The sequence below is a fragment of the Heterodontus francisci genome, chromosome 34 (assembly GCF_036365525.1).
Source record: "Heterodontus francisci isolate sHetFra1 chromosome 34, sHetFra1.hap1, whole genome shotgun sequence".
Taxonomy (NCBI): Eukaryota; Metazoa; Chordata; class Chondrichthyes; order Heterodontiformes; family Heterodontidae; genus Heterodontus; species Heterodontus francisci.
The window spans coordinates 42,904,329-42,930,043 of NC_090404.1; the positions used below are offsets into that span (position 1 = coordinate 42,904,329).

Genomic DNA, 25,715 nt, shown 5'->3' on the forward strand with positions numbered 1-25,715 from the left:
AGAACATAAATGGAAAAATCAGACAAAAATTGACACTGAGCCAAAGAAGGGTAATTAGAATGACTGACTAAAAGCTTGGTCAAAAACGTAGGTTTTTAGTAGGGTCTTAAAGGAGGAGAGATGTGGACTGGCAGAAAGGTGTGAGGACGAAATTCCAGAGCTTCGGGCCGGTGACTGAAGGCACAGGCAATGGGACAGAAAGACAGTGAGGGATGTGTAAGAGGCCAGAGTTGGAGGAATGCAGAGTTCTCTGAGGGTTGACCGGCTGGAGGAGATTACAGATATAGGGAGGGGTGAGGCCTTGAAGAGATTTACAATGAGAATTTTAAAATGGAGACATTAGAGGACCTGAAGCCATTGTAGATCAGTGAGCTCAGTAATGATGAATGAGTGGAAATTTGTGATGCTTGGAGTAAACAGCAGCAGAGTTTGAATGAGCTGCAGTTTATGCAGGGTGGGGGTGGGGGTCAATCAGAAGAGCATTAGAATAGACAAGCAGGCTGACAACACAGAAACACTGGAGGAGTCAAGAGAGGTGGTGGTGATGTAGAGATATGTGACATCAGCACACATGTGGAACCTGATGTCATGTCTTTGGATGATGTCACTGAGTGGCAGCTGATAAATGGGGGATAGAGGCGGCCATCAATAGATTCTTGGGAACCTTGAAAGTTAATGGGGTGAGAAGAGAAACCATTGCTGGAGATTCTTTGGCTATGATTGGATAGATCTGAATGGCGCCAAGGGAGGTCAGTCCCATTCAGCTGAACAGTGGAGGAGAGGCGTTGGAGGATGGTGTGGTCGACTGGGAGGTTAAGATGTTTGATGGTGCCCCACATGCACAGAGAATGTCCTTTGTGACATGGATTCGAGCTGTTTCAGTTCTGTGTGATGGAAACCTGATTGGAAAGGTTCAAACATGGAATTCTGGGAAAGGTGGACACGGATTGGGGGCATAAAGACATTCAGTGACTTTGGAAAGGAATGAGAGGGTGAAGATGAGGTGGTAGTTTACAAGGACAGAGAGGTTGAGGGTGGAGGTTTTGAGGAGGTGGGTGATAATGACAGTTTTAAAAGGGAGCAGGAAGTAACTGAGGAAAGGAAACTGTTTACAATGTCAGTTAGCACGAGAGCCAGGAAGGGAAGTTGTTTGATTAGTTTAGTGGTTACATTACAGGGACAACCATTAAAAGCACGGTTCACTGGCCCATATAGATTGATCAAAAGATTGGATAAGGTAGGTTACTTTATTGACACCCCTGATCACCGGGAGAACTGGTTGTGTCACATTAATATGCTCGAACAACATTACCACAGGGAGGAGGATAAGCCAATACAGGTATTTCAGTTAAACGGGACTGTTGACAAGGAAATGTATTGTGAGGATGAGGCAAAGGCAGGCCTAGGAAATTCTCCGAAGTTCCAAAGAAGGGTCACTGACCCGAAACGTTAACTCTGCTTCTCTTTTCACAGATGCTGCCAGACCTGCTGAGTGGTTCCAGCATTTCCTATTTTTATTTCAGATTTCCAGCATCCGCAGTGTTTTGCTTTTATTTTAGTGTTTAATTCACTGCCACTTCTCTTCCAGGAATGCCTACCTTGAAGAAGTTGTGCTCTTCTCTCCGACGGGATTTTCGTTTGTCTCTTTTACCTTGTTCACCTTCATTGCTTTCTATTTCCCTCCTGGTGTTTGATAAGGTGTCTACCAAAACTCGTTTACACAGCCACATCTCCTTCCTCAGTGACTGTCTCTGGCTCCATCTTATTCCACGTGGATTCCAACTGCAGTTTCACCCATCATGCTTTGAATCCACCCAGAATCACAGGTATCTCCGAGAAATACAACGTTCCTCGCACTGCTACTCTCGCCACATCCTGAGATCCACACTCAGTGCTATGCGCCGCCACATGCACACACTGGACCTCTCTCTCCAGCAGCACCGCCTCACCTTATCTCAAAGCTGTTCTACTGCGCAGTTTCATTTCATCTTTCGTCTCATCCGAGTTCTGAAGAAGGGTCACTGACCCAAAACGTCTGTTTCTTTTTTCACAGATGCTGCCAGACCTGCTGAGTGCTTCCAGCATTTCTTGTTTTTATTTCAGATTTCCAGCATCCGCAGTATTTTGCTTTTATTATACGGTGTAAAGAAGGCAGACTCCTACCCAAATTCTCATTTAAAGGACTGCATGGACAGAGTGGGCAACACCATATGTCGTAAAGAGACAGATGTGTTGGAGGGATACTGTCAAATTCCTTTGACACCCCAGGGTAAGACAAGATCAGCTTCTGTTACCCAGGACTGGGTTTTTCCAGTGTCACGTGATGCCACATAGGTTAAGGGGTACTCGAGAAACTTCTCAGAGAATAGTGAACCCAGTAGTGGTCAGTGCTCCGAGCTCTGCAGTGCACCTGGCTGAAGTGATGGACAATAGGACACTTGGAAGGAAAGCACGAAACAGCTGGAAGACTATGCTTGGAAATTTGAAATGGGTTAATTGGGACAATCTTTGAAAAATTGAAACTGAAAATGTTCTGGTGGAACTTATTGCTGTCGTTCCAATATTCTTGAGAAGTGTATATCTGTAAATGTGGACGAAAATGTGTTATCATTTGTTTTTGCAATTTCATTTTTTACATTGTAATGAAACGCATTATCGGAATGGTATTTCATTCCACCAGGGGTGGAGATGTTATGATCCTACTTATTTTTTTTTGGGTCGCGGGGGGTGGATGTGTGCAGTGTGTCTTTAAGAACAAAGAACAAAGAAAATTACAGCACAGGAACAGGCCCTTCAGCCCTCCAAGCCTGCGCCGATCCAGATCCTCTATCTAAACATGTCACCTATTTTCTAAGGGTCTGTATCTCTGTACTTCCTGCCCGTTCATGTATCTGTCTAGATACATCTTAAAAGACGCTATCGTGCCCGCATCTACCACCTCCGCTGGCAACGCGTTCCAGGCACCCACCACCCTCTGCATAAAGAACTTTCCACGCATATCCCCCCTAAACGTTTCCCTTTTCACTTTGAACTCGTGTCCCCGAGTAATTGAATCCCCCACTCTGGGAAAAAGCTTCTTGCTATTCACCCTGTCTATACCTCTCATGATTTTGTACACCTCAATCAGATCCCCCCTCAACCTCCGTCTTTCTAATGAAAATAATCCTAATCTACTCAACCTCTCTTCATAGCTAGCGCCCTCCATACCAGGCAATATCCTGGTGAACCTCCTCTGCACCCTCTCCAAAGCATCCACATCCTTTTGGTAATGTGGCGACCAGAACTGCACGCAGTATTCCAAATGTGGCCGAACCAAAGTCCTATACAACTGTAACATGACCTGCCAACTCTTGTACCCAATACCCCGTCCGATGAAGGAAAGCATGCCGTATGGCTTCTTGACCACTCTATTGACCTGCGTTGCCACCTTCAGGGAACAATGGACCTGAACACCCAAATCTCTCTGTATATCAATTTTCCCCAGGACTTTTCCATTTACTGTATAGTTCACTCTTGATTTGGATCTTCCAAAATGCATCACCTCGCATTTGCCCTGATTGAACTCCATCTGCCATTTCTCTGCCCAACTCTCCAATCTATCTATATTCTGCTGTATTCTCTGACAGTCCCCTTCACTATCTGCTACTCCAACAATCTTAGTGTCGTCTGCAAACTTGCTAATCAGACCACCTATACTTTCCTCCAAATCATTTATGTATATCACAAACAACAGTGGTCCCAGCACAGATCCCTGTGGAACAATACTGGTCACACGTCTCCATTTTGAGAAACTCCCTTCCACTGCTACTCTCTGTCTCCTGTTGCCCAGCCAGTTCTTTATCCATCTAGCCAGTACACCTTGGACCCCATGCGCCTTCACTTTCTCCATCAGGCTACCATGGGGAACCTTATCAAACGCCTTACTGAAGTCCATGTATATGACATCTACAGCCCTTCCCTCATCAATCAACTTTGTCACTTCCTCAAAGAATTCTATTAAGTTGGTAAGACATGACCTTCCCTGCACAAAACCATGTTGCCTATCACTGATAAGCCCATTTTCTTCCAAATGGGAATAGATCCTATCCCTCAGTATCTTCTCCAGCAGCTTCCCTACCACTGACGTCAGGCTGAACGGTCTCTAATTACCTGGATTATCCCTGCTACCCTTCCTAAACAAGGGGAAACATTAGCAATTCTTCAGTCCTCCGGGATCTCACCCGTGTTTAAGGATGCTGCAAAGATATCTGTTAAGGCCCCAGCTATTTCCTCTCTCACTTCCCTCAGTAACCTGGGATAGATCCCATCCGGACCTAGGGACTTGTCCACCTTAATGCCTTTTAGAATACCCAACACTTCCTCCCTCCTTCTGCCGACTTGACCTAGAGTAATCAAACATCTGTTCCTAACCTCAACATCCGTCATGTCCCTCTCCTCGGTGAATACCGATGCAAAGTACTCGTTTAGAATCTCACCCATTTTCTCTGAGTCCACGCATAACTTTCCTCCTTTGTCCTTGAGTGGGACAATCCTTTCTCGAGTTACCCTCTTGCTCCTTATATATGAATAGAAGGCTTTGGGATTTTCCTTAACCCTGTTTGCTAAAGATATTTCATGACCCCTTTTAGCCCTCTTAATTCCTCATTTCAGATTGGTCCTACATTCCCGATATTCTTTCAAAGCTTCGTCTTTCTTCAGCCGTCTAGACCTTATGTGTGCTTCCTTTTTCCTCTTAGCTAGTCTCACAATTTCACCTGTCATCCATGGTTCCCTAATCTTGCCATTTCTATCCCTCATTTTCACAGGAACATGTCTCTCCTTAAGGCAGCAAATGATCAGTACTGCTTTGAGAACAAGCAAGCCTCAGGAGTTCGAGAAGGTGCATTCTGGTTGCTGTTGGATACAGCCATACAGAGAGGGAGAACAAGCCAGCCTCAGACGTTACCAAGGAAAGTGCATCTTGTTTCCCCCAGATACAGCCATTATGCAATGCTGTAATTTATTACAAGGGGAATGGAATATAAAAAATGTTTTGCTACAGTTGTACAGGGCATTGGTGAGACCAAATCTGGAATATTCTGTACAGTGTTGGTCTTCTTACTGAAAGGATATAGTTGCATTGGAAGCAGTTCAGAGAAGGTTCATTCGACTGATTCCTGGGAGAAAGGGTTATCTTTTGAGGAAAAGGTGAACAGTTTGGTTCTGTATTCATTGGAGTTTCGAAGGATGAGAGTTGATCTCATTGAAATATATAAGATCCTGAGGGGACTTGACAGGGTGGATGGTGAAAGGACGTTTCCCCTTCTGGGGAAGGCGAAAACTGGGGAACAGTTTAAAATTAAAGGCTCTCCCATTTAAGACAGAGTGACGTGAGAAATTTATTTCTCTCAGAGAGTCGTGCGTCTGTGGAACTCTCTTCCCCGAACTCGGTGGAGGTAGGGTCATTGAATGTTTTTAAGGCAGAGGTAGACAGAGTCTTGACAAACAAGGGAGTCAAAGGATATCGGGGGTCGGCAGGAAAGCGGAGCTGAATCCACAAACAGATCAGTCATGATCTTGTAGAATGGTGGAGCAGGCTTGAAGGTCTGAATTGCCAACTCCTGCTCTTAGATCATGTGTTCATATGTTCGTACATAGGTCAGACTGAGAGCAAGGTAGAGAATTAAAATGAGAAGAAACAGGAAGCACAGGGCCATGCTTGCGGACTGAAGGGAGGTGTTCCACAAAGCGGTCACACAGTCTGTATTTAGCCTCCTCAGTCTAGAGGAGACCACAATTATCTACCACTGTGTCGTGTGAGGGCACCTGGTGATAAAACTGTCTCCACTCAAGAAAGTTCTCAAAGAGAACATGCCCTCTTCTAATTTTTTGTGTGGTATTTTAAGATGAAACTATACCATATAACATTTTGATGTCTTAAAAATATACAATCACCCCATCACAGAATATAACCCCAGTTTCTCACATGGTAGACAGGGGCACGCAACATGATACTAACAGGAACTAATAGGTTCACCACTTGTGCATTACCTACAGTAGCATCAGACCAGGAATCAGACACTGTTATCAGACCTGGACTCATCCAATTGCCCCAGGAGGAGGATTTTTATTCCAGTGTTTGATCTGGGTGAGTGGCACAGCAGCACGAAGGGCCAAATGGCCTCCTCCAGCTCCTATTTCTTATGTTCATTAAACCTCAGTCTGGTTCCTCTCGAGCTGCTGAGTGAATGAATTAAATCTTTCTTGACAAATCACCAAGAAACCAGACTACAATTCATGCCCGAAACATCATTTATTGGTTACAAATCGCATTTGAGTTAAATCTGAGGAGACACATCATGGACATGCATAAAGCGTACCATCTACAAGATGCACTGCAGCAACACACCAAGGCTCCTTAGACAGCACCTTCCAAACCCACAACCCCTACCATCTAGAAGGACAAAGGCAGCAAATGCATGGGAACACCACTACCTGCAAGTTCCCCTCCAAGTCACACACCATCCTGACTTGGAACTATATCGCCATTCCTTCACTGTCGCTGGGTCAAAATCCTGAAACTTCCTTCCTAACAGCACTGTGGGTGTACCTACCTCACATAGACTGCAGCGGTTCAAGAAGGCAGCTCACCACCACCTTCTCAAAGGCAATTAGGGATGGGCAATAAATGCTGGCCGAGCCAGCGACGCCCACACTCCATGCATGAATTTTAAAAAGCGCATATAAATGTAATCAGAGTTATCCAGCAGTTGAGCAATAATAAGGAGAGTATTTCACAAAAACAAGAAACAAATGCAAGGGTGAGTGGCCAAAGATCAAAAAGTCTGAAAATTAGTGGCTGAAGACAAAAAGTCAGAATTTTTTTCTGACAAGGAATTATGTAATTTTAGCACTTTTAATGAAGCAAACTAGTTGTGTCATGGTAATTTTGTACAATTTTGCATATGTAATGAATAAAATTACACTGTACTCAGAATACAATTTCATGAGACTTACCTGACAGCTGATAATTGGGTTTTACAGAGCTTCATGTTCTCAATGTCCTGCTTCTGCCTATTTATAGATTTTTCATGTAAAAGGTGTTCTGTGAAGATGTGTCAAATTCACTGGAAAGCAACATTTAGAAGCATACTAGACTGCACATTCTGCACCTTGGCAAGTGATGTGCAAAAATCAGTAGGTATATAAATTAATAAAAACTAAACATTTAACAAATGTTGACAATCCAAAACTTGACGATAAGTGGGGTCCTTTTTCTTACTTTGTGCTGAGATAATCACCTGAACGAAGCAGATAGCAAAACCAGGTGCACGACAGCTTTTCCAGATAATCTTAAGCAATGTCAAACCACACGTTAAAAAAAGATGGCCAGATTTATACTCCTTATCTTCCAGCACTATGGTGTAAAAGACAGCTTCACACAGACTCCAGGTTTACAGTGTGACTGGGGCAGTAGACAGTGAAAATGGAGATGAACAATGAATGGAATTCAGCCACACACCTGAGCAAACCGATAAGTGGAAATTCCAGATCACTTCAGTTGCTGCAATGCACAGGACATATGAAGTTTAGACAACTCATGCTCACTGCAGGATATTCACATTCAGTAACCAGTTTGTACAGTGTTTTCAGAAATTACTTTGTATGTGCACAGCAGTGTGTGTCTAAACATACAAATTAGGAGCAGGAGTCGGCCACTCAGCCCTTCAAGCCTGCTCTGTCATTCAATAAGTTCATGTCTGAACTGATTACTCCACATTTCCACCTACCCCCGATAACCTTCCACCTCCTTGCTTATCAAGAATCTATCTACCTCTGTCTTCAAAATGTTCAAATGTAAATGGAACCAAGTTTCAAATGCCTATTGACAGACCAATGTTTTTGCTGCAGACCAGCGACTTGCCAGCTACTGATCCTGCACCATTAATTTTAAGCCATGTCAAATGAGCTGTGTCAGTTCTCCGGTGGTCTCTGCTAAGATATCCCATGAAGGCAAAAACAAACATTGGGAATTGGTCTGTGTCCTTTTTGGAAATTTACAGAACACTAACACACAGAAGTTGTGGAGGAGTATGCACATCCACCCACTTACTATCCTGCTTCAAGTTCCTTTCCACCGAGTCTAAACAATAAACACAACTTAAAAACAGGTAAAAAGACCACCGAGCAGTTTTGTATTTGGTCAACTTTTAAAAAAGAACATCAGAACTGATTGCTTTAATTTTTGTCAAAGCCGGTCACGGTCGGAAAGGGAGAACCTATTGTTGGATTTCCAAAATCCCAATGTTGGAAATCTGCTGTTTCATGGACATTTCTCAGCCCTGAGTTACTTGTGAACTCGCTGGTGTGTCAGCAGGTTGGATGAAACAGTGAATCTCTTCTCACACTCTGGCCTCTCACCAGTGTGAACTCGTTGGTGTTGTCACAAGATGGGATGGAGTAGTGAATCCCTTCCTACACTCTGAGCAGGTGAATGGCCTCTCCCCAGTGTGAACTCGCTGGTGTGTCAGCCGGTTGGATGAAGTTGTGAAACCCTTCCCACACTCAGAGCAGGAGAATGCCCTCTCTCGAGTGAGAGCTCGTTGGTGTGTCAGAAGATGGGATGAAGTAGTGAATCCCCTACTGTGTTCTGAACAGGTGAATGGCCTCTCCCCATTGTGAACTCGCTGGTGTCTGAGCAGGTGGGATGAAGGAATGAATCCTTTCCCACACACAGAGCAGATGAACGGTCTCTCTGCAGTGTGACTGCGCTGGTGTACAGTGAGTTCAGATGATTGCTTGAACCCAGCCCTTTAATAAGAACACCTAAACGGTCTCTCCTCAATGTGAACACGTTGATGGGACATCAGTTCAGTAGAACATTTGTAGCAATTCCCACAATCTGGACATTTCAAAGGTCTCTCCCCAGTATGAACTCGCTGGTGTTTCAGCAGGTAGGATGACTGAGTGAATCCCTTCCCACACTCAGAGCAGGTGAACAGCCTCTCCAGAGTGTGACTGCATGGATGGGTTTCCAGCTCAAATGGATGATTCAATCCTTTCCACAGTTCCCATATTTACATGGTTTCTTCCCAGTGTGACTGCACTTGTGTTTCAACAGGCCCGATGATCGGCTGAAACCTCTTCCTCACACAGAACACGTGCACAGTTTCTCCCCACTGTGATCAGTGCTTTTTCCTTCCATGTTCAAAATCCAGTGATATTTGGGTTACAATAAATTGGGCAACTCCTTCAGAACCCGATAAAATGTTTGCTTTGCATTTCACAACTGCAAATCCTCCTCTTCTAAAACCCTGTGAAATTGCTTGAAAATGGAAAAAATGTCTGTGAGAGAAGCCACAAAAACACAAAGACAGGTTGTGAAATGGAGCTGAATGAATCTGGTAATTCATGGGACTGGCAATAGGAAAAAGTGACCATGAAAGCTGCTGGATTGATGGACAACCCCATTTGGTTCAATAATGTCCTTCAGGGAAGGGGACCTGCCAACTAGTCTGGTCCTACACAAGACTCTGCCCTCTATAGGAGGAAGGAGGGAGAGGAGAGAAAAGGGAGGGAGGGAGGAGAAGAGGGTGATTTTATGTATGTACAATTGGACCAGAACTTTGACCATAACCTCCCAAACCCTCAACTTCCATCATCTAGAAGGACCAGGGTAGCAGGTGTATGTGAACACCATCACCTCAAAGTTCCCCTCCAAGTCACACACCATCCTGACTGTCTGACATCCAGTATTGGATGAACAGAAATTTCTTCCAATTAAAGATTGGGAAGTCTTCACTTCCTGCCACGAACTTCACTCCCTCGGCACCAACTTTATCCTTCTCCCTGGCAACTGTCTCAGGCTAAACCAGACCATTCATAACCTTAGTATCATATCTGATCCCAAGAGGCGCTTCCAACTGCATATCAGCACCATCACTCAGACTGCCTAGTTCCACCTCAGTAACATCGCCAGACTTCGCCACTGTCTCAGCTCATCTGCCACTGAAACTTACATTCATGTATTTGTTACCTCTCAAATTGACTATTCTAACACATTCCTGGTCAGCATCACACATTCTACCCTCCATAAACTTTAGATCATCCAAAACTCTGCTGCCTGTGTCCTTACTCGAACCAAGTCCTGTTCACCCATCACCACTGTGCTCACTGGCCGACACAGGCTCCCAGTTAAATAGCACCTCAATTTTAAAATCCTCATCCTTGCTTTCAAATCTCTCCATACCCTCACGCCTCACTATCTCTATAATCTCCTCCAGCTCTAGCAGACAGAGTTTCGAAACACTCAGCAACACAACTCCAGTGAAACATCCTCGGAGGAAAAGGGGGTACAGTGTGTGATTCAACTCACAAGGACCTTGTCCGCCGCCATCACTCACACTGCTTGGCATTGCGCTTCCGCGAAAAGCAGTTCGGCACTGCGCATTGTCATTGAAAATGACGAATCAAAGGGCATCGGAGGGAGCGGGGAAGATAAGCTGTGATTGAACATGAAACTGAATGCGGTGATTGAAGCGGCGATCACGGGAGGGAGCAGGGACCTGGATGCGACCATTGAGGCGGTTTGGATTTAAGTCGTGTTTTGTGTCAATTTCAGCAGCGCCATCTTTACTCCTGGCAGCTGCTTGAGGCACAGTTGCGTTTCAGTCGATGAGGTTGCATTTGCGCATGTACCAGTGATGCAGCACCTATTTGGTTACGTTGCCAGCAAACGCGCCATTAATATATGTTTGCTGCTTTATACCATTTTATTTTTCTGAGTATGAACCATGAACTACACGTCCATTCTCCGACTGGTAAATGGCAGCCTATACTGCCCAGAATGCACCGCGCGCAGAAAATCGGCCTATCTCCACCCCAAGAACAGCAACACGCAGGCGTCAGAAGGCTCCGCCCCACGGAGTCCGCCTGTCTCCGCGGAGCATGCGCGGTGCCTCTCCCGGAAGCTGAGCGCAGCCTCGGTCACACCGAGTTTCAACGGCTCTCAGGCCCTGAATCAGAGCCGCCGGGTTCGGCGGACGTGCGGCGAGAACCCCGGGGGAAGGGAGGGGCCGCATTAAAGTGATGGTGCAGCGACTTCAGTCTCCGAGCCGCCATTTCCCAGTTTCTTCTCCCGTTTCCACCGAGTCAGGAAGCCTGTGAGTTGATTGGCTGGTAAGTTTTGTAACTTTGTTTCCCTTTCTCCAAAATTAGGAAGTTTGTCCAAGGAGCTGGAAATTAAACATTCCAGTTTTCATCAGAATAAGGGGCAGCTTCCTGAGATTTAACTGACACCAATAGAAGGGAAGTGAGGAGCCAGTGAGCCGTCTTTTATTTTTAAGTATTGAGGTTTATTATTTATTTATTTAGAGATACAGCACTGAAACAGGCCCTTCGGCCCACCGAGTCTGTGCCGACCATCAACCAGCCATTTATATTAATCCTACATTAATCCCATATTCCTACCACATCCCCTCAATTCCCCCACCACCTACCTACACTCGGGGCAATTGACAATCGCCAATTTACCTATCAACCTGCAAATCTTTGGCTTTGGGAGGAAACCGGAGCACCCAGCAGAAACCCACGCGGTCACAGGGAGAACCCAGAATCGCTGGAGCTGTGAGGCTGTGGTGCTAACCACTGTGCCGCTAGTAGTAGCAAGTTTATTACCTAATAGCTGGAGCAATTGCAGGGCTGCTGCAGCCTCTGCAGTGAACATCCTGTGCAATAGAAAATAGAAAACATAAAACATGGCAGGCTATAAATAAAGAGCGGGGCTCAACGCCCTTACTTATCTGGTAGCGGAGCGACGACTGGTGGACCTGTGAGGAAGCTGATCCAGAGCGGCGACAGGCTCCCTGTCTCTCTCGGCGTGCGCTGAGACTCGAAAGAGGGAAAAAAAGGACTTAGTGATATCACGGGAAATTTTCAAGGTGACGGAAAGCGTCACAGACGGGAGTTTGAGAGAAGTGGTTACACCCAAAGTGCAGGCAGATAGATGGGTGACCGCGAGAAGGGGCAGGCAGTCAGTGCAGGAATCCCCTGTGGCTATCCCCCTCTCGAACAAGTATACCGTTTTGGATACTGTTGGGGGGGGGGGGGGGTGACCTATCAGGGGAAAACAGCAGCAGCCAGAGCAGTGGCACCACGGTTGGCACTGTTGTTCAGCAAGGAGGGACAAAGTGCAGAAGAGTAATAGTTATAGGGGACTCTAAAGTCAGGGGCACAGATAGGCGCTTCTGTGGACGTGAAAGAGACTCCAGGAAGGTATGTTGCCTCCCTGGTGCCAGGGTCAAGGATGTCTCTGAACGGACAGAGGGCATTCTGAAGGGGGAGGGTGAACAGCCAGAGGTTGTGTTACACATCGGTACCAATGACATAGGCAGGAAGAGTGATGAGGTCCTGCAGGGGGAGTTTAGGGAGTTAAATATTAAGTTAAAAAACAGGACCTCTAGGGTTGTAATCTCTGGATTACTCCCTGTGCCACGTGCCAGTGAGGCTAGAAATTGGAAGATAGTGCAGCTAAACACGTGGCTGAGCAGCTGGTGTAGAAGGGAGGGTTTCAGATATCTGGACCATTGGGCTCTCTTCAGGGAAAGATGGGACCTGTACAAGAAGGACGGGTTGCATCTAAACTGGAAGGGCACTAATATCCTGGCTGCAAGGTTTGCTAGTGTCATTCGGGAGGGTTTAAACTAGTGTGGCAGGGAGGTGGGAACCAGAGCAGTCGGACAGCTAGTGAAGTAAATGAGGAAGACATAGTAAATAAGGCCAGTGGGACGAAGAGGAAGAGCAGGCAGGGAGATGTTGCTGAGCACAGCGGGACTGGTGGTCTGAAGTGCATTTGTTTCAATGCGAGAAGTATAACAGGTAAGGCAGATGAACTTAGAGCTTGGATTAGTACTTGGAAAGATGATGTTGTTGCTATTACAGAGACTTGGTTGAGGGAAGGGTAGGATTGGCAGCTAAATGTTCCAGGCTTTAGAAGCTTCAGGTGGGATAGAGGGGGATGTAAAAGGGGTGGGGGAGTTGCATTACTGGTCAAGGAGAATATCACAGCTGTACTGCGGGAGGACACCTCAGAGGGATCAGACAGTGAGGCAATATGGGTGGAGCTCAGGAACAGGAAGGGTGCAGTCACAATGTTGGGGGTTTACTGCAGGCCTCCCAACAGCCAGGGGAGGTAGAGGAGCAGATATGTAGACAGATTTTGGAAAGATGTAAAGGTAACAGGGTTGTAGGGGTGGGTGATTTTAACTTCCCCAATATTGACTGGGACTCACTTAGTGCTAGGGGCTTGGATGGGGCCGAATTTGTGAGGAGCATCCAGGAGGGCTTCTTGAAACAGTATGTAGATAGTCCAACTAGGAATGGGGCCATTCTGGATCTGGCATTGGGGAATGAGCCCGGCCAGGTGGTTGAAGTTTCAGTGGGGGAGCATTTCGGGAGCAGTGACCATAATTCCATAAGTTTTAAGGTACTTGTGGATAAAGATAAGAGTAGTCCTCGGGTGAAGGTGTTAAATTGGGGGAAGGCTAATTATAACAATGTTAGGCAGGAACTGACGAATTTAGTTTGGGGGCGGCTGTTTGAGGGTAAATCAACATCTGACATGTGGGAGTCTTTCAAACGTCAGCTGATTAGAATCCAGGACCAGCATGTTCCTGTGAGGAAGAAAGACAAGTTTGGCAAGTTTCGGGAAGCTTGGATAACACGGGAAATTGTGAGCCCAGTCAAAAAGAACAAGGAAGCATTTGTAAGGGCTGGAAGGCTAGGAACAGACGAAGCACTTGAGGAATATAAAGATAGTAGAAAGGAACTTAAGCAAGGAGTTAGGAGGGCGAAAATGGGTCATGAAAAGTCATTGGCAAACAGGATTAAGGAAAATCCCAAGGCTTTTTATGCATATATAAAGAGCAAGAGGGTAACCAGGCAAAGGGTTGGCCCACTCAAGGACAGAGATGGGAATCTATGCGTGGAGCCAGAGGAAATGGGCGAGGTGCTAAATGAGTACTTTGCATCAGTATTCACCAAGGAGAAGGAATTGGTGGATGATGAGCACAGGGAAGGGAGTGCAGATAGTCTCAGTCATCTCATTATTAAAAAGGAGGAGGTGTTGGGTGTCTTGCAAAGCATTAAGGTGGATAAGTCCCCAGGGCCTGATGGGATCTACCCTAGAATACTGAGGGAGGCAAGGGAAGAAATTGCTGGGACCTTGACAGAACTCTTTGCATCCTCATTGGCTAAAGGTGAGGTCCCAGAGGACTGGAGAATAGCCAATGTTGTTGCTTTGTTTGAGAAGGGTGGCAAGGATAATCCAGGAAATTATAGGCCGGTGAGCCTTACGTCAGTGGAAGGGAAGCTATTAGAGAGGATTCTTCGGGACAGGATTTGCTCCCATTGGAAACAAATGAATTTATTAGCGAGAGGCAGCATGGTTTTGTGAAGGGGAGATCGTGTCTTACTAATTTGATTGAGTTTTTTGAGGAAGTGACGAAGATGATTGATGAAGGAAGGGCAGTGGATGTTGTCTATATGGACTTTAGTAAAGCCTTTGACAAGGTCCCGCATGGCAGACTGGTGCAAAAGGTGAAGTTACACTGGATCAGAGGTGAACTGGCAAGATGGATACAGAACTGGCTCAGTCACAGAAGACAGAGGGGAACAGTGGATGGGTGTTTTTCTGAATGGAGGGATGTGACTAGTGGTGTTCCGCAGGGATCAGTGCTGGGACCTTTGCTGTTTGTAGTATATATAAATGATTTGGAGGAAAATGTAGCTGGTCTGATTAGTAAGTTTGCGGACGACACAAAGGTTGGTGGAGTTGCGGATAATGATGAGGATTATCAGAGGAAACAGCAGGATATAGATCAGTTGGAGACTTGGGCGGAGAAATGGCAGATGGTGTTTAATCAGGACAAATGTGAGGTAATACATTTTGGAAGGTCTAATGCAGGTGGGAGGTATACTGTAAATGGCAGAACCCTTAGGAGTATTGACAGGCAGAGAGATCTGGGCTTACAGGTCCACAGGTCACAAAGTGGCAACGCAGGTGGATAAGGTAGTCAAGTAGGCATACGGCATGCATGTCTTCATCGGTCGGGGCATCGAGTATAAAAATTGGCAAGTCATGCTGCAGCTGTACAGAACTTTAGTTTGGTCACACTTAGAATATTGTGTGCAATTCTGGTCACCACACTACCAGAAGGACGTGGAGGCTTTGGAGAGGGTACAGAGGAGGTTTACCAGGATGTTGCCTGGTCTGGAGGGCATTAGCTATGAGGAGAGGTTGGAAAAACTCGGATTGTTTTCACTGGAACGATGGAGGTGGAGGGGCGACATGATCGAGGTTTACAAAGTTATGAACGACATGGACAGATTGGATAGTCAGAAGCTTTTTCTCAGGGTGGAAGAGTCAGTTACTAGGGAACATAGGTTGAAGGTGCAAGGGGCAAAGTTGAGAGGGGATGTGCGAGGCAGGTTCTTTACACAGAGGGTGGTGAGTGCCTGGAACTTGCTGCCAGGGGAGGTGGTGGAAGCAGATACGATAGCGACGTCTAAGAGACATCTTGACAAATATATGAATAGGAAGGGAATAGAGCGATATGGGCCCCGGAAGTGCAGAAGATGTTAGTTTCGGCAGGCATCAAGATTGACGCAGGCTTGGAGGGCCGAATGGCCTGTTCCTGTGCTGAACTGTTCTTTGTTCTTTGTTTGTGATTGGTTGGGTAATTAACAACTGTTAGTCAATTTAATTAGCTTTAAAAAATAAGGGGAAAGTTGTTTTTTGTTTAAAAAAAGACCTCGAGTGATAAAGTGAGTTCTCAGAGTGTGTTTTTCTTCAATTAGAGTAATTTAGATTGTCGTGGGTAGTGTTTGGAGTAGAACAATCCTCTAGTGTAATTAATATTTTTTAAAGGGAGTAACTAATTAATCTAAAGGTAAGTCATGGCAGGAAAGCTCAACCCCGTGATATGCTCCTCTTGCGCTATGTGGGAAATCAGAGATGCTTCCAGTGTCCCTGATGACCATGTGTGCAGGAAGTGGATCCAGCTGCAGCTACTGACTACCCGCATTATGGAGCTGGAGCTGCAGGTGGATTCACTGTGGAGCATCCGCGATGCTGAGGACGTCATGGATAGCACCTTTAGAGAGGTGGTCACACTGCAGGTAATGGCTGCACAGGCAGAAATGAGATGGGTGACCACCAGATGGAGTAGTAGGCGCAGGCAGTTAGTGCAGGAGTCCCCTGTGGCCATCCCCCTCTCAAACAGATAGACCACTTTGGATACTGTTGGGGGGAATGACCTCCCAGGGGAAAGCAGCAACAGCCAAGTTTGTGTTACCACGCATGGCTCTGCTGCACAGCAGGGGAGGAAAAGGACTGGAAGAACTATACTGATAATGGATTCTATCGTAAGGGATACAGATAGGCATTTCTGTGGCCACAAACGTGACTTCAGGATGGTATGTTGCCTCCCTGGTGCGAGGGTCAAGATCGTCACGGAATGGCTGCAAGACATTCTGAAAGGGGGGGGGGGCGAATAGTCAGAGGTCGTGGAACACATTGGTCCCAACGACGGAGGTAAAAAGCGGATGAAGACCTGAAACAAGAATTTAGGGAGCTAGGTAGCAGATTAAAAAGCAGGACCTCAAAGGTTGTAATCTCTGGATTACTCCAGTGCCACATGCCAGTGAGTATAGGAATAGGAGGATAGAGCAGATGAATGCGTGGCTGAAGAGATGGTGCAGGAGGGAGGGCTTTAGCTTCCTGGATCACTGGGTTTGTTTCTGGCAAAGGTGGGACTTGTACAAGTTGGACGAACATCCTTGCTGGAAGGTTTACGAGTGCTGTTGGGGGCAGTTTCAACACATTTGGCAGAGGAATGGGATACAGAGTGGAGGTATAGGAGTGGGTGATGCTCAGTCAAATCTCGAAGAGAAACTGAGTCAGTCTGTTAGGCAGAGCAAATATAGACCTGTTAAGGCACAAGTGACAAATGCAAGGCTGGATTGCATTTATTTTAATGCAAGACAGATGAATTGAGGGCGTTGATTAGCACATGGGATTATGATATAGTTGCTATCACAGAGATGGTTGAGGGAAGGGCAGGACTGGCAGCTCAATATTCCAGGCTATAGAATCTTCAGGTGTGACAGGAGAAGGGATAAAAGAGGCGGTCGCATTGCACTGTTGATCAAGGAGTCAATTACTGCAGTTTCTTTCTTTTCTTTCTTCTTTTGGGCCTCCTTATCTCGAGAGACAATGGATACGCGCCTGGAGGTGGTCAGTGGTTTGTGAAGCAGCGCCTGGAGTGGCTATAAAGGCCAATTCTGGAGTGACAGGCTCTTCCACAGGTGCTGCAGAGAAATTTGTTTGTCGGGGCTGTTGCACAGTTGGCTCTCCCCTTGCGCCTCTGTCTTTTTTCCTGCCAACTACTAAGTCTCTTCGACTCGCCACAATTTAGCCCTGTCTTTATGGCTGCCCGCCAGCTCTGGCGAATGCTGGCAACTGACTCCCACGACTTGTGATCAATGTCACACGATTTCATGTCGAGTTTGCAGACGTCTTTATAGCGGAGACATGGACGGCCGGTGGGTCTGATATCAGTGGCGAGCTCGCTGTACAATGTGTCTTTGGGGATCCTGCCATCTTCCATGCGGCTCACATGGCCAAGCCATCTCAAGCGCCGCTGACTCAGTAGTGTGTATAAGCTGGGGGTGTTGGCCGCTTCAAGGACTTCTGTGTTGGAGATATAGTCCTGCCACCTGATGCCAAGTATTCTCCGAAGGCAGCGAAGATGGAATGAATTGAGACGTCGCTCTTGGCTGGCATACGTTGTCCAGGCCTCGCTGCCGAAGAGCAAGGTACTGAGGACACAGGCCTGATACACTCGGACTTTTGTGTTCCGTGTCAGTGCGCCATTTTCCCGCACTCTCTTGGCCAGTCTGGACATAGCAGTGGAAGCCTTACCCATGCGCTTGTTGATTTCTGCATCTAGAGACAGGTTACTGGTGATAGTTGAGCCTGGGTAGGTGAACTCTTGAACCACTTCCAGAGCGTGGTCGCCAATATTGATGGATGGAGCATTTCTGATGTCCTGCCCCATGATGTTCGTTTTCTTGAGGCTGATGGTTAGGTCAAATTCATTGCAGGAAGACGCAAACCTGTCGAAGGAGGGATGATATCTGAGAAGGTTCTTCAAATGAGGCCAGATGAGTAGAACTTGAAAACAAAAAGGGGGCAATCACTTGGCTGGGAGTGTACTGCAGGCCTCCAAACAGTCAGGGAGAGATAGAGGAGCAGATATGGAGGCAAATCTCAGAGAGGTGTAAAAATAATGGAGTAATAATAGGGGATTTCAACTTACCTGATATCAACTGGGATGGTCTGAGTGTAAAAGACTTAAAGGGGGCAGAGTTCTTAAAATATATACAGGAGACTTTTTTGAGCCAGTACCGAGAAAGTGCAACAAGAAAAGGCGCAGTACTGGACCTAATCCTAGGGAATGATGCTGGACAAGTGGTAGAAGTGTCAGTGGGGGAGCATTTCGGGGATAGTGACCATAATTCTGTAAGAAAAAGACAAAGGCGGGCTGGAAATAAAAGTACTGAATTGGGGGAAGGCCGAGTTCAATATGATAAAACAGGATCTGGCCAAAGTGGACTGGGAGCAGCTACTTGTAGGAAAGTCTGCATCAGACCAGTGCGAGTCATTCAAAGAGGAAATAGTGAGGGTTCAGAGGCAACATGTACCCGTAAAGGTGAAGGGTAGGACCAACAAGTCCAGGGAAACCTGGATGTCAAGGGATCTAGAGGATTGGATCAGAAAAAAAAAAGGAGGCTTATGCCAGATTCAAAGTGCTGAAAACAGCAGAGGACCTGGAGGAGTATAGAAAGTGTAGTTTGGGGGGTGGGGTACAAAAAAAAGTAATTAGGAGAGCAAAGAGGGGGCATGAAAAAACACTGGCGGGCAAGATCAAGGAAAACGCTAAGGCATTTTCTAAGTATATTAAGGGCAAGAGGATAAGCAGTGAAAGAGTGGGGCCCATTAGGGACCAAAGTGCCAATCTGTGTGTGGAGCCGGAGGACATAGGTGAGGTTTTAAATGATTACTTTGCATCTGTGTTCACTATGGAGAAGGATGATGTAGGTGTAGAGATCAGGGAGGGGGATTGTGATACACTTGAACATATTAGCATTGAAAGTGAGGAAGTATTAGCTGTTTTAGCGGGCTTAAAAGTGGATAAATCCCCACTCCCAGATGAGATGAATCCCAGGCTGTTATGTGTGGCAAGGGAGGAGAGAGCAAGGGCTCTGACATAAATTTTCAGATCCTCTCTGGTCACAGGAGAGGTACCAGAGGACTGGAGGACTACGAATGTGGTGCCATTATCAAGAAGGGTAGCAGGGATAAACCAGGTACTTGCAGGCCAGTGAGTCTAACATCAGTGGTTGGGAAAACATTGGAAAAAATTCTGAGGGACAGGATTAATCTCCACTTGGAGAGGCAGGGATTAATCAGGGATAGTCAGCATGGCTTTGTTAGGGGGAGATCGTGTCTAACTAACTTGATTCAATTTTTCAAGGCAGTGACTAGGTGTGTAGATGAGGGGAAAGCAGTTGATGTAGTCTGCATGGATTTCAGTAAGCTTTTGATAAGGTCCCACATGGGAGAGTGGTGAAGAAGGTCAGAGCCCATGGGATCCAGGGCAATTTGGCAAATTGGATCCAAAATTGGCTTAGTGGCAGGAGGCAGAGGGTGATGGTCGAGGGTTGTTTTTGCGAGTGGAAACCTGTAACTAGTGGTGTACCGCAGGGATCGGTACTGGGACCCTTACTGTTTGTAGTGTCCATTAATGATTGAGATGTGAATATCGGAGGCATGATAAGTAAATTCGCAGTTGACATGAAAATTGGTGGTGTCGTAAATAGTGAGGAGGAAAGCCTTGGATTACAGGATGATATAGATGGGCTGGTAAGATGGGCAGAGCAGTGGCAAATGGAATTTAATCCTGAGAAGTGTGAGGTGATGCATTTTGGGAGGGCTAACAAGGCAAGGGAATATACAATGGATGGTAGGACCCGAGGAAGTACAGAGGGTCAGAGGGACCTTGGTGTACTTGTCCATAGATCACTGAAGGCAGCAGCACAGGTAGATAAGGTGGTTAGGAAGGCATATGGGATACTTGCCTTTGTCAGCTGAGGCATAGAGTATAAGAGCAGGGAGGTTATGGTGGAACTGTATAAAACGCTAGTTAGGCCACAGCTGGAGTACTGTGTACAGTTCTAGGCACCACACTATAGGAAGGATGTGATTGCACTGGAGAGGGTGCAGAGAAGTATCACAAGGATGTTGCCTGGTCTGGAGCATTTCAGGTATGAAGAGAGACTGAAAAGGCTGGGGTTGTTTTCATTAGAGCAGAGAAGGCTGAAGGGGGACATGATTGAGGTATTCAAATTTATGAGGGGCATTGATAGGTTAGATAGGAAGAAACTTTTTCCCTTCGTGGAGGTGTCAATAACCAGGAGACATTGATTTTAAGGTAAGGGGCAGGAGGTTTAGAGAGGATTTGTGGGGAAAAAAAAAGTTTCACTCAGAGGGTGGTTGGAATCTGAAAAGCACTGCCTGAAGAGGTGGTCGAGGCAGGAACCCTCACAACATTTAACAAGTATTTAGATGAGCACTTGAAACGCCAGAGCAGACAAGACTATGGGCCAAGTGCTGGAAAATGGGATTAGAATAGTTAGGTGCTTGATGACCGGCACGGACACGATGGGCCGAAGGGCCTGTTTCTGTGCTCTATAACTCTCTGACTCTATTTACAGCACAGGAGGAGGCCATTCCGCCCATTGTATCTGTTCATCCCACTTTCCAGTTGTTCCGACCTCACAGATTGTCAATATGAAAAATATGAGATATGAATCCCCAGACCACACTAATAAATTACACAAGATTTCACATTTTCAGTCTTTTGTTCTAATAACTAAACTAAAAGAAATCCACAATTATCTAAATAGCACTTTGATTGTAAATTGTGGTGTCAGCTATTTACAAAGATATTTTCTTTACTTATACAACACTTGACTATCTCACACCACACTGATACATTACACAGTCCTTTTTGATGACAAAAGCCTTTGCAGTTACAAGTCCCAAATTCCTGCCAATGGTGGGGCTGCTCCGACCTCTGGAGTGCACATCCTGTGTAATGTGTCAACTCCAGATAACCTTTTGTGTAGGAAGTATCATTGCGGGAGGTGGTGACATCGGGGTAATGTCACTGGAACATGGGTTCGAATCCCACCACGGCAGATGGTGACATTTAAATTCAATTAATAAATCTGCAATTAAAAAGCCATCTGGTTCATGAGATGGGAAATCTGCTGTCCTAACCTGATCTGGCCTACATGTGACTGCAGATCCACAGCAATGTGGCTGACTCTGAAATGCCCTCTGAAATGGCCGAGCGAGCCTCTCAGTTGTCAAGGGCAGTTTGGGATGGACAATAAATACTGGCCGAGCCAGCAACACCCACATCACATGGATGAAGATAAAACAAGTTGCAGCAGCTCGAGCTCCGGTTTTCGGAGCATGAACTGCAGCTGGTGTCACTGCGGTGCAACCATGAGGTGAGAGATTTGTGGACAGCACGTTTATAGATATGGTCACCCTGCAGCTTAAGAGTATGCAGGGAGAGAGGCAATGGGTGGCCAACTGACAGTCAAGAAGAAACAGGCAGGGAATGCAGGAGACCCCTGAGTGCATCTCACTCTCCAACCAGTATTCAGTTCTGAATACTGATGAAAGTGATGGTTCATCTAAGGAGTGCAGCCAGAGTCAAGGCCATGGCAGCACAGTTGGATCAGCTTCACAGAGGGTCACAAAGCTGACTGACTGAGCAATAGTGATAGGAGATTTGATAGGGGAATACACAGGCGTTTCTGCAGCCGCAGACGTGAATCCAGGCTGGTGTGTGGCCTCCCTCAGGACAATGTACAGCAGGGTGCATGTACAGTCATCCTGGGCCAGGAAGCAGGAGGAGAGAATGTTGTGAATTTCTATCCTGGACTGACAGTGATGGTTTTTGTAAACTCCTTTTACAGGGGCTTAGAAGCAGGGGATATGCAGATGGGGAATCTCGAGCCAAACATCAGATCAAGATCTGACAGAGTCACTCGATACATCAGGACCTGAATATCATCGGCCTTTGAATGTGGAAGGAGAAAGGTTTGTCTGTTCTGTCTGTGGGAAAAGATTTCAGGTATCAGTGAGAGTGGAAAAGCACTGAGATACACAAAGCCCTGGTTAGACCACACCTGGAGTATTGCGTTCAGTTCTGGGCACCACACCTTCGGAAGGATATAATGGCCTTGGAGGGAGTGCAGTGTAGATTTACCTGAATGACACTTGGACTCCAAGGGTTAAATTATGAGGAGAGATTACACAAATGAATCATAGTCATTACAGCACAGAAGGGAGGACATTGATCTTTTTGATTCCATCCCAGCTCTTTGTCGAACAATCCAGTCAGTTCCATTCACCCACTCTATCCCCGTAGTCCTGCAGGTTTATTTCCCTCAAGTGCCCATCTAATTTCCTTTTGTAATCATTGATCGTCTCCACTTCCACCACCCTCGTAGGCAGTGAGTTCCAGGTCATTACCACTCACTGTGTAAAAAAACTGCTTCCTCACATCCCTCCTGTATCTCAAAACCTGAATCTGTGTCCACTAATCCTTGTATCATCAGCTAATGGGAACAGCTTTTCTTGGTCTGCCTTATCTAAACCTGTCATCATTTTCAACACCTCTATCAGATCTTCCCTCAATCTCCTTTGTTCCAAGGAGAACAACACCAGCTCCTCCAACTTAACCTTGTGGTTAAATTCTCTCATCTCAGAAACCATTCTGATAAATCTCTGCACCCTCTCAAGGACCTTCACATCCTTCCTAAAGTGTGGTGACCAGAACTGGATGCAATACTCTAGTTGTGGCCTAACCAGAGCTTTATAAATGTTCAGCATAACTTCCTTCCTTTTGTGTTCAATACCTCTATTTATGAGGCCCAAGATCCCATTTGCTTTGCCAACTGTTCCCTCAATACATCCTTCCACTTTCAGTGATCTCTGCACATGAACCCTCAGGTCCCTCTATCCCTGCAAACTCTTTAGAACTGTACCATTAAGTGTATGTTGCCTCTCCCTATTCCTTCTGCCAGAATGAATCACCTCACTGTGAGGGTTGTAGTCCCTGGAATTCAGAAGATTAAGGGGTGATTTGATCAAAGTTTTCAAGATATTAATTGAAACTGATAGGGTAGAGAGAGAGAAACTCTTCTCCATCACCTGCAGTACTCGGCAGCATCGTCTAAAACATAGAGCCAGAACTTTCATTAATCCACCCCTGGGCCCAGTGAACCTGAGCATTAATCCACCCAGGCTGAATGTACACAGAATTACAGCCCAGAAACAGGCCGTTCAGCCCCACTAGTCTGTGCTGCTGTTTATAATCCACATGAGCCTCCTCCCAATCTAATTACATCATCCCACCCTGCCCCCACATCCCTCTATTCCCTTCTCCCTCATAAATGTATTGAGCCTCCCCTTAAACACATCATTGTTATCACCTTCAACCACTCCACATGGCAGTGAGTTCCACATTCTCACCACTCTCTGAGTAGAGAAATTCCTCCTAAGTTCTCGATTTGACCTGTTAATGTCTGTATTATATTGCCGCCCCCTTGTTCTGACTGACTGATAATTTTAAAGACCTCTATCAGATCTCCTCCTCATCTTCTCTTTTCCGGAGAAAGGATCCCCAGCCTGCTCAATCTTGCTGGATAGTAACATCCTCTCTGGTGACATCTTTGTAAATCTATTCTGCACTTTCTTCAGTCTTCAATATCCTTTTTTAATCTGGAGACCAGAACTGCTCACAGTCCTTCTAAGTGAGGTTCTCTATAAATGTAACATTCCCTCCCTGCTGTTACATTGTATTCCTCGAGAAAAGAACATCAGCTCTTTCTTTGCTCTCTTATCCAGTTGTGTTGCTCCTTTTAGTGATTTATGTGACTCTGTTCCCAGATCTCTTTGCTGCTCTGCTCCATTTAAGTTCTTACATTCTAACCAATAACTGGCCTCCTTATTCCTCCTCCCACAATGAACCAGCTCACATTTCACGATGTTGAATTTCATTTCCCATTTATCTGTCCAGTCTGCCAGCCTGTTTCTGTCTTCCTGGATTTCAATGCACTCCTCCACATTATTAGTTCTATCATCCAGTTTGGTGTCAACTACAAGTTATGAAAACATCCCTCTAATTCCTGAGTCCAAATGTGGGTGAAGAACAGAATTCCCAGTGTACTTCACACTATAGTTGATGTCCTGGGCACTCGGGTTTCTGTATAATTTATTTAATAATTTTCTCCATTGTCTCTCTGGCCCTGATCTCAATGGGATGACACAAAATCATCCATTCAATATTTGGAGCTTTCAGTGGAGGATTCATTACCCAGGACTCCCGTGATAAGGGTCAGTCCCTTTTCAATGACCACAGGGGCCCGGTGTATTGGCGTGGGATCGAACAGTGCACTGAGCATGTCCAGCGTAGGTAATGGAGATGGACTGAGATGGACCAGGTGGATTGGGAGGCGAGAGGAGATTGTGGGTACAGGGGAGGAATTGGAGCCGTGTGTGGGCTGGGAGGCTTCATATACACCTGGGGTAGGCCAAGAGGCCTTGTGTTTACCTCATGGTGACAGGCCCGGGGGAGAGGGGTCACTGGCCGCCATCTTGGACAGGGCGGTGTCAGGGTGCAAGCACAGCCATCTTGGTGAAGGCACGGAGAGCAAACAGGACCTGACAAACTGTTTCCAACTGGGTCCGAGTGCCCAGGAGATGGAGCATCCTGGACAATAGGGTTTTCACCCACTCTCGGGCTGCATGTGATGTTTGCAGCCTTGAAGAGTCCATGGGCCATGTATATATTCACTGTGAGAGGTTACAGCCCCTGTATCGTTACCCGAAGGGGCTGCTTGTCAACTTAGAATCCTGGAAATTTACAGTACGGAAGGAGGCCATTCGGCCCATCGTGTCCTCGTTGGCTGACAAGGAGCCATCCAGCCGAATCCCGCTTTCCAGCTCTTGGTCCATAGTGTGATGATCCTGTATTTTTTTTTCTAGGAAGAATGCAGTGTGCCTTTAAGGCTGGAAAAGGAACAGTACTGCTTTAAGGCAACAAGCTCCAGAGACTGAGTCAAAGAATGTATTCTCGTTGCCCCGGGATGCAGCCACTCGGAGACTGAAGATCGAGAGATGCATTGTTTCCAATTGACATTTGAAACTAGTTGAAAAAGTAGCATTTGAGACACCGTTAACAGAGACAGACACAGATTATCATCCAGCATATACTGAAGGAAAAGAGAGCTCTCTCTTGGTTTATTTAAACCCTATTTATTATACTCTCAGAATTCTGATGTCAAGCCAGATTAATTTCTAAAAAAAAATATCCAATTCCTTTAACTACTGAACTGTAATTGTTGAAATTTATCGCTGGAGAAGAACAGCATCAATTCAACTGCTGAACTGGACTGTGGACTGTTCTACAGTTGAAGAAACTTTTATTTTATCCCCCCATCACACGGCTGTGAGGACTTCAAGCAACATTGGACTATTCCATATAGGAAGATTTCACTTCGGCAGGAGCATAAATATGCAAAGTCACTATTTT

The 25,715-nt window shown here is 46.0% G+C and overlaps 1 pseudogene; it reads right to left on the minus strand.

Annotated features, from left to right (window-relative positions):
• Nucleotides 1–339: 339 nt before the first annotated feature.
• Nucleotides 340–25,715, minus strand: part of LOC137348857 (zinc finger protein 271-like) — a 140,102-nt pseudogene continuing 114,726 nt past the window's right edge.